The sequence below is a fragment of the Leptodactylus fuscus genome, chromosome 1 (genome assembly GCF_031893055.1).
Source record: "Leptodactylus fuscus isolate aLepFus1 chromosome 1, aLepFus1.hap2, whole genome shotgun sequence".
In the NCBI taxonomy this organism is placed as follows: Eukaryota; Metazoa; Chordata; class Amphibia; order Anura; family Leptodactylidae; genus Leptodactylus; species Leptodactylus fuscus.
In genome coordinates, this window is record NC_134265.1 from 1,047,623 (window position 1) to 1,062,060 (window position 14,438).

A 14,438-nucleotide genomic window follows, 5' to 3' on the forward strand; every position below is an offset into this window, starting at 1 on the left:
CCCAGATTCATGTCCCCCATCTCTGCCCTCAGATTCATGTCCCCCATCTCTGCCCCCAGATTCATGTCCTCTCCATCTCTGCCCCAGATTCATGTCCCCTCCATCTCTTCCCCCAGATTCATGTCCCTCCATCTCTGCCCCCAGATTCATGTCCCCCATCTCTGCCCCCAGATTCATGTGATCTCCATCTCTGCCCCAGATTCATGTCCCCTCCATCTCTGCCCCCAGATTCATGTCCCCTCCATCTCTGCCCCCAGATTCATGTCCCCCATATCAGCCCCCTGATTCATGTCCTCTCCATCTCTGCCCCAGATTCATGTCCCCTCCATCTCTGCCCCCAGATTCATGTCCCCCCATCTCTGCCCCCAGATTCATGTACCCTCCATCTCTGCCCCCAGATTCATGTCCCCACATCTCTGCCCCCAGATTCATGTCCCTCCATCTCTGCCCCCAGATTCATGTCCTCTCCATCTCTGCCCCCAGATTCATGTCCCCACATCTCTGCCCCCAGATTCATGTCCCTCCATCTCTGCCCCCAGATTCATGTCCCCCCATCTCTGCCCCCAGATTCATGTCCCCCCCATCTCTGCCCCCAGATTCATGTCCTCCCATCTCTGCTCCCGGATTCATGTCCCTCCATCTCTGCACAGTTTCCTGCCATTCTTCCCCCCACCTTCATCTGCCTCCGGTTTCATGGACCCCCTTCATTATGATCCACTCACCTTCCATCGCTCCCCCGCCGCTCTCTCCGCAGTCTCGCTAACACAGTTGTAGGTGTGATGTGACATCATCACATCACGCTTACACTGCCACTAGCCGGAGGCTTCGGCAAAGCAAGGAGCTGAGCTGTGACAACTCCTTGTTTTAGTCGCCTATGTATTCATCTCAGATCTGCCTCCTCCTGACATACCTTCTGCTGACCAGGACTGTGGGACACAAAAATCAGGACGGTTGGGAGGTATGTGTGTATATATATATATAATGTGTGTGTGTGTGTGTGTGTGTGCGCGTATACATATATATATATATATATATATATATATATATATATATACATATATATATATATGGTATCTCTGTATGTATAAGTGTATATATCTACACTCACCGGCCACTTTATTAGGTCCACCATGCTAGTAACGGGTTGGACCCCCTTTTGCCTTCAGAACTGCCTCAATTCTTGGTGGCATAGATACAACAAGGTGCTGGAAGCATTCCTCAGAGATTTTGCTCCATATTGACATGATGGCATCACACAGTTGCCGGAGATTCGTCGGCTGCACATCCATGATGCGAATCTCCCGTTCCACCACATCCCAAAGATGCTCCTCTATTGGATTGAGATCTGGTGACTGTGGAGGCCATTGGAGTACAGTGAACTCATTGTCATGTTCAAGAAACCAGTCTGAGATGATTCCAGCTTTATGACATGGCATTGCATTATCCTGCTGAAAGTAGCCATCAGATGTTGGGGACATTGTGCTCATAAAGGGATGGACATGGTCAGCAACAATACTCAGGTAGGCTTTGGCGTTGCAACCATGCTCAATTGGTACCAAGGGGCCCAAAGAGTGCCAAGAAAATATTCCCCACACCATGACACCACCACCACCAGCCTGAAGCGTTACCGATACAAGGCAGGATGGATCCATGCTTTCATGTTGTTGACGCCAAATTCTGAACCTACCATCCGAATGTCGCAGCAGAAATCGAGACTCATCAGACCAGGCAACGTTTTTCCAATCTTCAATTGTCCAATTTCGATGAGCTTGTGCAAATTGTAGCCTCAGTTTCCTGTTCTTAGCTGAAAGGAGTGGCACCCGGTGTGGTCTTCTGCTGCTGTAGCCCATCTGTAGCCTCAAAGTTGGACGTACTGTGCGGCGTTCAGAGATGCTCTTCTGGCTACCTTGGTTGTAACGGGTGGCTATTTGAGTCACTGTTGCCTTTCTATCAGCTGGAACCAGTCTGGCCATTCTCCTCTGACCTCTGGCATCAACAACGCATTTCCGCCCCCCACAGAACTGCCGCTCACTGGATGTTTTTTCTTTTTCGGACCATTCTCTGTAAACCCTAGAGATGGTTGTGCGTGAAAATCCCAGTAGATCAGCAGTTTCTGAAATACTCAGACCAGCCCTTCTGGCACCAACAACCATGCCACGTTCAAAGGCACTCAAATCACCTTTCTTCCCCCCCATACTGATGCTCGGTTTGAACTGCAGGAGATTGTCTTGACCATGTCTACATGCCGAAATGCACTGAGTTGCCGCCATGTGATTGGCTGATTAGAAATTAAGTGTTAACGAGCAGTTGGACAGGTGGACCTAATAAAGTGGCCGGTGAGTGTATATATAGTCCTAGGAGCCCTGACAGCGTCATACACTATGTATTATAGATATATATAGTCCTAGGAGCCCTGACAGTGTCATACACTATGTATTATAGATATATATAATCCTAGGAGCCCTGACAGTGTCATACACTATGTATTATAGATATATATAGTCCTAGGAGCCCTGACAGTGTCATACACTATGTATTATAGATATACACTCACCGGCCACTTTTTTTAGGTACACCTGTCCAACTGCTCGTTAACACTTAATTTCTAATCAGCCAATCACATGGCGGCAACTCAGTGCATTTCGGCATGTAGACATGGTCAAGACAATCTCCTGCAGTTCAAACCGAGCATCAGTATGGGGGGGAAGAAAGGTGATTTGAGTGCCTTTGAACGTGGCATGGTTGTTGGTGCCAGAAGGGCTGGTCTGAGTATTTCAGAAACTGCTGATCTACTGGCATTTTCACGCACAACCATCTCTAGGGTTTACAGAGAATGGTCCGAAAAAGAAAAAACATCCAGTGAGCGGCAGTTCTGTGGGGGGCGGAAATGCGTTGTTGATGCCAGAGGTCAGAGGAGAATGGCCAGACTGGTTCCAGCTGATAGAAAGGCAACAGTGACTCAAATAGCCACCCGTTACACCAAGGTAGCCAGAAGAGCATCTCTGAACGCCGCACAGTACGTCCAACTTTGAGGCTACAGATGGGCTACAGCAGCAGAAGACCACACCGGGGGCCACTCCTTTCAGCTAAGAACAGGAAACTGAGGCTACAATTTGCACAAGCTCATCGAAATTGGACAATTGAAGATTGGAAAAACGTTGCCTGGTCTGATGAGTCTCGATTTCTGCTGCGACATTCGGATGGTAGGGTCAGAATTTGGCGTCAACAACATGAAAGCATGGATCCATCCTGCCTTGTATCGGTAACGCTTCAGGCTGGTGGTGGTGGTGTCATGGTGTGGGGAATATTTTCTTGGCACTCTTTGGGCCCCTTGGTACCAATTGAGCATCGTTGCAACGCCAAAGCCTACCTGAGTATTGTTGCTGACCATGTCCATCCCTTTCTGACCACAATGTACACAACATCTGATGGCTACTTTCAGCAGGATAATGCAATGCCATGTCATAAAGCTGGAATCATCTCAGACTGGTTTCTTGAACATGACAATGAGTTCACTGTACTCCAATGGCCTCCACAGTCACCAGATCTCAATCCAATAGAGGAGCATCTTTGGGATGTGGTGGAACGGGAGATTCGCATCATGGATGTGCAGCCGACAAATCTGCGACTGCAACTGTGTGATGCCATCATGTCAATATGGAGCAAAATCTCTGAGGAATGCTTCCAGCACCTTGTTGTATCTATGCCACGAAGAATGGAGGCAGTTCTGAAGGCAAAAGGGGGTCCAACCCGTTACTAGCATGGTGGACCTAATAAAGTGGCCGGTGAGTGTATGTGTCTATGTTATTCTGTGTGTGTATATAAGAGTATATATATGTGCGTGTATTTCTATATGTGAATCTGTGCGTAAATAATGGTCTATCTATCTATCTATCTATCTATCTATCTATCTGAGTTTATAGATGTGTCTATATGTAGAGTATATAAGGGTATATATACATGTGTGCCTATATATTTATCAGTAAGAGTGAGGGCCCTGATCACAAGAGCTTACAATCTATCAGACCAGGCTGAGAAGTGGAGATGGACCAACTAAAAGAGATAATCTTGTGGTACTACCCTGGGGTCAGTCCTGTACACTGGGGGTGAGCCGGATTTCTATAGGGTCACCTGCTGCCCTGTCACACCTGCCTAGATGCCTCCTGGACACACGGAGAACCTTATGCAACAAAACCCTGACTTGTGTGCTTCATTTTTGGTGGACCAGCTCCACATGGAGATCCTGGAGTTCTCCTGCCCCTCCGAGGCCATACAAGCATTGCTATACACACCTTGTTAGGACTGCCGTACTATATCTGTATACTGCTTAGGGCGGCTAGTATAGAGTATAGATGGGATCCAGTCTCTGGGATTACCCCAATAGTAGAATATAAATTGTGCAATGATGGGATCCAGTCTCTGGGATGAGCCAAGTGGCAAAATATACAGCAGATGTGAGAATGATCCAGTCTGTAGAGTATAAATAATCCTAATGATCAGATCTAGTCTATAAGATCTCCCTAATAGTATATAATACATTATGATCAATAGATCCAGTCTCTGGAATCACTCTAGTAATATATAATAAATGGTGATCATTAGATCTAGTCTTGGCTAATCTAGTAGTAGATTATAAATAATTACAATTAGATCCAGTCTTTGGGATCACACTAGTAGCAGAGTACAAATTATCCAGTGTGGGGTGATAAAGTATAAATGGTCCTAATGATCAGATCCTGCGTATAGGATCTCACTAATAGCACATTGTATATGGCGATCGTTAGATCCAGTCTCTGGAATCATCCAAGTGGTAGATTATAAATGGTGATCATTAGATCCAGTCTCTCGGATCATCCTAGTAGTAGATTATAAATGGTGATCGTTAGATCCAGTCTCTGGGATTATCCTACAAGTAGATTATAAATGGTGATCATTAGATCCATTCTCTGGGATCATCAAGTAGTAGAATATAAATGGTGATCATTAGATCCATTCTCTGGGATCATCTAGTAGTAGATTATAAATGGTGATCATTAGATCTAGTCTCTCGGATCATCCTACAAGTGGATTATAAATGGTGATTGTTAGAGCTAGTCTCAGGGATCATCCTACAAGTAGATTATAAATGGTGATCATTAGATCCATTCTCTGGGATCATCAAGTAGTAGATTATAAATGGTGATCATTAGATCCATTCTCTGAGATGATCTAGTAGTTGATTATAAATGGTGATCATTAGATCTAGTCTCTGGGATCATCTAGTGGTAGATTATAAATGGTGATCATTAGATCTAGTCTCTGGGATCATCTAGTATATAGATTATAAATGGTGATCAGTAGATCTAGTCTCTTGGATCATCTAGTAGTAGATTATAAATGGTGATCGTTAGATCCAGTCTCTGGGATTATCCTACAAGTAGATTGTAAATGGTGATCATTGGATCCAGTCTCTCGGATCATCCTAGTAGTAGATTATAAATGGTGATCATTGGATCTAGTCTCTGAGATGATCTAGTAGTAGATTATAAATGGTGATCATTAGATCTAGTCTCTGGGATCATCTAGTAGTAGATTATAAATGGTGATCATTAGATCCAGTCTCTGGGATCATCTAGTAGTAGATTATAAATGGCGATCATTAGATCCAGTCTCTGGGATTAGCCTACAAGTAGATTCTAAATGGTGGTAATGATGGGATCCGGTTACAACAAGCCTTGGTACGGATTGTATGTTCTCTTGATCCCTTGTCTGGTGATCTGGTGTTTATTGTCTTCTCTGTCCTCTTCCATTTTCGGCCCCTGTTTACACTTGCAATGAGTTTTGTGTCCAGATGACAGATGTGATGGATCAGTGATCTCAGGGGTCTGTGGTTGGACATTGCGGTGGTCCTGGAGCCGCAGGTGGAGCAGACTACGTGGCCTGGGACAGTAGTGTAAACAATAGTGTACTGTATAAACCACCCCGGGCGGCCATGACTGCAGTGATCGACAAGCCCTTCATTGCTCTCGCTGCAGCTTCAGCTGTGTTTGGAGGACTTGGCATCGATAAGTTTATTGCAGATAAGTGAAAGGACTGAATAACTGAGACGGTTAATAATTAACCCCTCCCTCCCCCACCAGCTCTTTATGACAAGGTCAATACTGCTGCAGGTTTTATGTCTTCATTAAGTGAGAGGAATTTTTTTACAATGTTTTATACAAATAGGAAGTTATTCTTAGCTGCCCTGCCCCGCTCCACTGCCCTGCCATGCTGCCCTCTCTCCTGCACCACTCCCCTACTCCGCTCCCTTGTCCCCCTCCAATGCTCCTCCACCCACTGCCCACACTGCACCCCCGCTCCTGTGCCCCATCCAGCTCCCCCACTCCACTCCTGTGCCCTGCTCTGCCCCTCTCTCCTACTCTGCTCTCCAACCCACTGCCCGCACTGTACCGCCGCTCCTGTGCCCCATCCAGCTCCCCCACTCCACTCCTGTGCCCTGCTCTGCCCCTCTTTCATACTCTGCTCTCCAACCCACTGCCCACACTGCACCCCCGCTCCTGTGCCCCATCCAGCTCCCCCACTCCACTCCTGTGCCCTGCTCTGCCCCTCTTTCATACTCTGCTCTCCAACCCACTGCCCGCACTGTACCGCCGATCCTGTGCCCCATCCAGCTCCCCCACTCCACTCCTGTGCCCTGCTCTGCCCCTCTTTCATACTCTGCTCTCCAACCCACTGCCCGCACTGTACCGCCGATCCTGTGCCCCATCCAGCTCCCCCACTCCACTCCTGTGCCCTGCTCTGCCCCTCTCTCCTACTCTGCTCTCCAACCCACTGCCCACACTGCACCCCCACTCCTGTGCCCCATCCAGCTCCCTCACTCCACTCCTGTGCCCTGCTCTGCCCCTCTTTCATACTCTGCTCTCCAACCCACTGCCCACACTGCACCCCCACTCCTGTGCCCCATCCAGCTCCCCACTCCACTCCTGTGCCCTGCTCTGCCCCTCTTTCATACTCTGCTCTCCAACCCACTGCCCGCACTGTACCGCCGATCCTGTGCCCCATCCAGCTCCCCCACTCCACTCCTGTGCCCTGCTCTGCCCCTCTTTCATACTCTGCTCTCCAACCCACTGCCCGCACTGCACCCCCGCTCCTGTGCCCCATCCAGCTCCCCCACTCCACTCCTGTGCCCTGCTCTGCCCCTCTTTCATACTCTGCTCTCCAACCCACTGCCCGCACTGTACCGCCGATCCTGTGCCCCATCCAGCTCCCCCACTCCACTCCTGTGCCCTGCTCTGCCCCTCTCTCCTACTCTGCTCTCCAACCCACTGCCCGCACTGCACCCCCGCTCCTGTGCCCCATCCAGCTCCCCCACTCCACTCCTGTGCCCTGCTCTGCCCCTCTCTCCTACTCTGCTCTCCAACCCACTGCCCACACTGCACCCCCACTCCTGTGCCCCATCCAGCTCCCTCACTCCACTCCTGTGCCCTGCTCTGCCCCTCTTTCATACTCTGCTCTCCAACCCACTGCCCACACTGCACCCCCACTCCTGTGCCCCATCCAGCTCCCCCACTCCACTCCTGTGCCCTGCTCTGCCCCTCTTTCATACTCTGCTCTCCAACCCACTGCCCGCACTGTACCGCCGATCCTGTGCCCCATCCAGCTCCCTCACTCCACTCCTGTGCCCCGCTCCTCTACCTTGCTCCCTCACTCCCATGCTCTGCTCTTCCCTCTCTCCTGCACCACTCTGCTCTCTTGTCCCCCTACAATGCTCCCCCACCCATTGCCTACACTGCTCCCCCACTTCTGTGCCCCATCCAGCTCCCCCACTCCTGTGCCTTGCTCCTCAACCCTGCTGCCCCTGCTCTGCCCCTCTCTCCTGCACCACTTCCCTACTACACTCCTTCATACCCCTGCAATGCTCCTTCACCCATTGCCCACACTGAACCTCCGATCCTGTGCCCCATCCTGCTCCCCCACTACGCACCTGTGCCCCGCTCCTGTGCCCTGCTCCTCTACCCTGCTCCCTCACTCCCATGCTCTGCTCTTCCCTCCCTCCTGCACCACTCCCCTACTCCGCTCCCTCGTCCCCCTCCAATGCTCCCCCACCCACTGCCCACACTGCACCCCCGCTCCTGTGCCCCATCCTGCTCCCCCACTACGCTCCTGTGTCCCACTCCTCTACCCTGCTCCCTCACTCCACTGCTCTGCTCTTTCCTCTGTTCTGAACCACTCCACTCCTTCGTACCCCCTACAATGCTCCCCAACCCACTGCCCACACTGCTCCCCCACTTCTGGGCCCCATCCAGCTCCCCCACTCCACTCCTGTGACTTGCTCCTCTACCCTGCTCCCCCTGCTCTGCCCCTCTCTCCTGCACCACTTCCCTACTCCACTCCATCGTACCCCTGCAATTCTCCCTCAGCCACTGCCCACACTGAACCTCCGATCCTGTGCCCCATCCTGCTCCCCAACCACTGCTCTGCTCTGTCCCTCTCTCCTGCACCACTCCCCTACTCAGCTCTCCATCCCCCTGAAACGCTCCTGGGGCTGACCTCCAGTTTGCTCCATGTTGCACAAGGTCCTTTGGCTTTACAAGGTCTCTAACAATGTGCATATACAATAATATATACACATATGGTATAGCGACCTCCAGTATGGAGCCTACCAGAAGTCCTAGAAGTCTCTATAGGAGGTCAGAATTAGAGTGAGTCTCTGAAAAGATGTCCTATCTACTGGTGGTTAAAGATCCTGCCCTCTACTCCGCTGACATATGTTCTCTGTGACTGGAGTAAATCGGGGGGTCCTGTATGTGAGTCAGCCTTGGACCCTTGTCTGGACACCTTCTTTATGGACACCCATAAGGACAGTCTGGCTGTGACTTCATGCTGGTGAGGAGCTCCGAGGGTTCCCTGTGCTGATGACTTGAGGCCCACTGACCTTCACCTTACATACCTATGTAATAGTGAACGACAGCTCCAGGTTGTAAAGATATTGTCAATCAATTGAATGATCTTCACTGGGTCCCTACGAAATGCAAAAGGTTGTCAACTCTCAGGGCTGGGACTGTAATGTGACACACAACAAGTCATAACACTTCTAAGGGTGACTCCGGAGTTTGTATGATGTAATCAGTGGAATGACTATGAAACACTGGCCACCCTCTTTACTGGTCCCCACAAGGTATATGACCCCCTCCACAGTGACATCCACAAAGTATTATATGCTAAACAGTGGCCCCCACACAGTATTATATGCTCCACATTGGCCCCCACACAGTATAATATGCTCTACAGTGACCCCCACACAGTATTATATGCTCCACAGTGGCCCCCCACAGTATTATATGCTCCACAGTGGCCCCCACACTGTATTATATGCTCCGCAGTGACCCCCACACAGTATTATATGCTCCACAGTGACCCCCCACAGTATTATATGCTCCACAGTGCCCCCCCACAGTATTATATGCTCCACAGTGGCCCCCACACTGCATTATATGCTCCACAGTGACCCCACACTGTATTATATGCTCCACAGTGACCCCCACACAGTATTATATGCTCCACAGTGGCCCCCACACAGTATTATATGCTCCACAGTGACCCCCACACAGTATTATATGCTCCACAGTGGCCCCCACACTGCATTATATGCTCCACAGTGACCCCACACTGCATTATATGCTCCACAGTGACCCCACACTGTATTATATGCTCCACAGTGACCCCCACACAGTATTATATGCTCCACAGTGGCCCCCACACATTATTATAAGCTCCACAGTGGCCCCCACATAGTATTATATGCTCTACAGTGTCCTACACACAGTATTATATGCTCCACAGTGCCCCCCACAGTATTATATGCTCTACAGTGACCCCCCCACACAGTATTATATGCTCCACAGTGGCCCCCACACAGTATTATATGCTCCACAGTGGCCCCCACACAGTATTATATGCTCCACAGTGACACCCCACATAGTATTATATGCTCCACAGTGGCCCCCCACACACAGTATTATATGCTCCACAGTGTCCTCCACACAGTATTATATGCTCCACAGTGGCCCCCCACACACAGTATTATATGCTCCACAGTGTCCTCCACACAGTATTATATGCTCCACAATGACCTCCACACAGTATTATATGCTCCACAGTGGCCCCCACACAGTATTATATGCTCCACAGTGACCCCCCACACAGTATTATATGCTCCACAGTGGCCCCCACACAGTATTATATGCTCCACATTGGCCCCCACACAGTATAATATGCTCCACAGTGGCCCCACACAGTATTATATGCTCCACAGTGGCCCCACACAGTATTATATGCTCCACAGTGACCCCACACACAGTATTATATGCTCCACATTGGCCCATACACAGTATTATATGCTTCACACAGTATTATATGCTGCACAGTGACCCCCCCCACAGTATTATATGCTCCACAGTGACCCCCCACAGTATTATATGCTCCACAGTGGCCCCACACAATATTATATGCTCCACAGTGACCCCCCACACAGTATTATATGCTCCACAGTGACCCCCACACAGTATTATATGCTCTACAGTTACCTCCACACAGTATTATATGCTCCACAGTGACCCCCCCACACAGTATTATATGCTCCACAGTGGCTCCACACAGTATTATATGCTCCACAGTGACTCCCACACAGTATTATATGCTCCACAGTTACCTCCACACAGTATTATATGCTCCACAGTGGCCCCTACACAGTATTTTATGCTCCACAGTGACCCCACACAGTATTATATGCTCCACAGTGACCCCCCCCCCCACAGTATTATAAGCTATCCTGTCCAGTGTATGGACACAATACTACAGGACAAGATATAAATGGGAGAGACACCGCGCGCCGATATAGTGTAGTATATACAAGGACTCTTGGTGATGATTTGGGATTGGTCACATCATCATATGAGCGTATAAAAGCAGAAGCGAAGCCGCGTACTGGTGGATTATGCCCCTCCCTCACTGCTACACAGTTTGTATTACAGGTGCCCGAAACGCGTCGTGTTTAATAAACTGTTGAAGACCATACATTGGTGTGCGCGCTCACTCCCCACCCCTCCACTCCTGTCGGGCTTACCTGAGGAATCACCTATCACAGCAATACTACACCAGCGATGCCCCACTCATGGTTGGCCTTCACCCCCTATGGTACTACCAGCGGACATCCCCACGTTCCGGTGACTTCCATCCTTTCTTTTATTGGAACTTTCCGGTAAGAGTTGGGATGTAACGGGATTTTGTACTCACCATAAGATCTTGTTCTCGTTGTTTCACTGGGGGACACAGCACCTTGGGATATCCTAAAGCAGTCCCTGAGGGAGAGGAAAGCAGACAGTCATACGTCTCATCCTACCACAATGGAGGGGCTTCCGACCCAGGAGATTGCAGCCTCAGAGGCCGCCCCATCACCCTTCTTGGCACTCAGATTGTGTTCTCTAACCAGAGGAGCCATTTTAGTGTTTGTGTCTATAAGTGAGTGCCCCCAACTTTCTTCAGATCAGACAGACCCCTCCTCAGATTGTGTCAGCAGATTATTGGGGACATCTACAGTCCTACCGGAAGGATTAGGTGGTCCTTCCTGTCCCTGCAGATCTGTAAGCACCACAGCTTGTAGGTCTCCACTGGATGTCCTCTAGAAATGGTCTGTGGCCAACTCTACTTATAGCCTACCCTAGATCTCACGTCTAGGAAGCCAAAGAGCCCACTACTCACGTCACCAGCATCAAAGTGTTGTCACCCACCAGGTCCCTAATTAGAGCGAACTGGCCAAGAACACTATTATACACGGGTGTCACCAAGACGGGATCAAGTCAACCCCCAAATGGTATTCAGAAAACGGCCACAAGGAGAAACAAAGGGATGGATACAGCCCACCTCCACCAGGGGGCATACAGCACCTTCTAGAACAGCAGAGTAGAGAGCACTCCCGATAACATGGTTATTACTACCAGGGTGACACCAATGGGGGGCAGTAAGGAAGGGTGTGGTGGGGGAGCCCTGAAGGTTACTATATACTGAGCGATGTCATCACTTGCTGCAGGGACGTTCAGTATGGGCATCACTAATAATGACAGATGTCGCATCTACATGACTGTGCCCGGGACAACCCACATGTATAAGACTGTGCCCGGGACAACCATAATCTACATGACTGTGCCCGGTACAACCATAATCTACATGACTGTGCCCGGTACAACCATAATCTACATGACTGTGCCCGGTACAACCCTCATCTACATGACTGTGCCCAGGACAACCCACATGTACAAGACTGTGCCCGGTACAGCCCTCATCTACATGACTGTGCCCGGTACAACCCTCATCTACATGACTGTGCCCGAGACAAACATAATCTACATGACTGTGCCCGGTACAGCCCTCATCTACATGACTGTGCCCGGTACAACCCTCATCTACAAGACTGTGCCCGGTACAACCATAATCTACATGACTGTGCCCGGTACAGCCCTCATCTACATGACTGTGCCCGGTACAACCCTCATCTACAAGACTGTGCCCGGTACAACCCTCATCTACAAGACTGTGCCCGGTACAACCCTCATCTACAAGACTGTGCCCGGTACAACCCTCATCTACAAGACTGTGCCCGGTACAACCATATTCTACATGACTGTGCCCGGTACAACCGTAATCTACATGACTGTGCCCGAGACAAACATAATCTACATGACTGTGCCCGGTACAGCCCTCATCTACATGACTGTGCCCGGTACAAACATAATCTACATGACTGTGCCCGGGACAGTCCTCATCTACAAGACTGTGCCCAGTAAGGCCCTCATCTATATGATTGTGCCCGGAACAAACATAATCTACATGACAGTACCCGGTACAACCCTCATCTACAAGACTGTGCCCGGTACAACCATAATCTACATGACTGTGCCCGGTACAACCCTCATCTACATGACTGTGCCCGGTACAACCATAATCTACATGACTGTGCCCGGTACAGCCCTCATCTACATGACTGTGCCCGGTACAACCCTCATCTACAAGACTGTGCCCGGTACAACCCTCATCTACAAGACTGTGCCCGGTACAACCCTCATCTACAAGACTGTGCCCGGTACAACCATATTCTACATGACTGTGCCCGGTACAACCGTAATCTACATGACTGTGCCTGGTACAACCATAATCTACATGACTGTGCCCGGTACAAACATAATCTACATGACTGTGCCTGGGACAGCCCTCATCTATATGACTGTGCCCAGGACAACCCACATGTACAAGACTGTGCCCGGTACAAACATAATCTACAAAACTGTGCCCAGTAAGGCCCTATTCTACAAGACTGTGCCCAGTACAACCATAATCTACATGACTTTGCCCGGTACAGCCCTCATCTACATGACTGTGCCCGGTACAAACATAATCTACATGACTGTGCCCGGTACAACCATAATCTACATAACTGTGCCCGGTACAACCATAATCTACATGACTGTGCCCGGTACAACCATAATCTACATGACTGTGCCCGGTACAACCATAATCTACATGACTGTGCCCGGTACAACCATAATCTACATGACTGTGCCCGGTACAACCATAATCTACATGACTGTGCCCGGTACAACCATAATCTACATGACTGTGCCCGGTACAACCATAATCTACATGACTGTGCCCGGTACAACCATAATCTACATGACTGTGCCTAGTACAACCATAATCTACATGACTGTGCCCGGTACAGCCCTCATCTACAAGACTGTGCCCGGTACAACCATAATCTACATGACTGTGCCCGGTACAACCATAATCTACATGACTGTGCCCGGTACAACCATAATCTACATGACTGTGCCCTGTACAACCATAATCTACATGACTGTGCCCGGTACAGCCCTCATCTACAAGACTGTGCCCGGTACAACCATAATCTACATGACTGTGCCCGGTACAGCCCTCATCTACAAGACTGTGCCCGGTACAACCATAATCTACATGACTGTGCCCGGTACAACCATAATCTACATGACTGTGCCCGGTACAAACATAATCTACATGACTGTGCCCGGTACAGCCCTCATCTACAAGACTGTGCCCGGTACAACCATAATCTACATGACTGTGCCCGGTACAACCATAATCTACATGACTGTGCCCGGTACAACCCTCATCTACATGACTGTGCCCGGTACAACCATAATCTACATGACTGTGCCCGGTAAAACCATAATCTACATGACTGTGCCCGGTACAGCCCTCATCTACATGACTGTGCCCGGTACAACCATAATCTACATGACTGTGCCCGGTACAACCATAATCTACATGACTGTGCCCGGTACAACCATAATCTACATGACTGTGCCCTGTACAACCCTCATCTACATGACTGTGCCCGGTACAACCCTCATCTACATGACTGTGCCCGG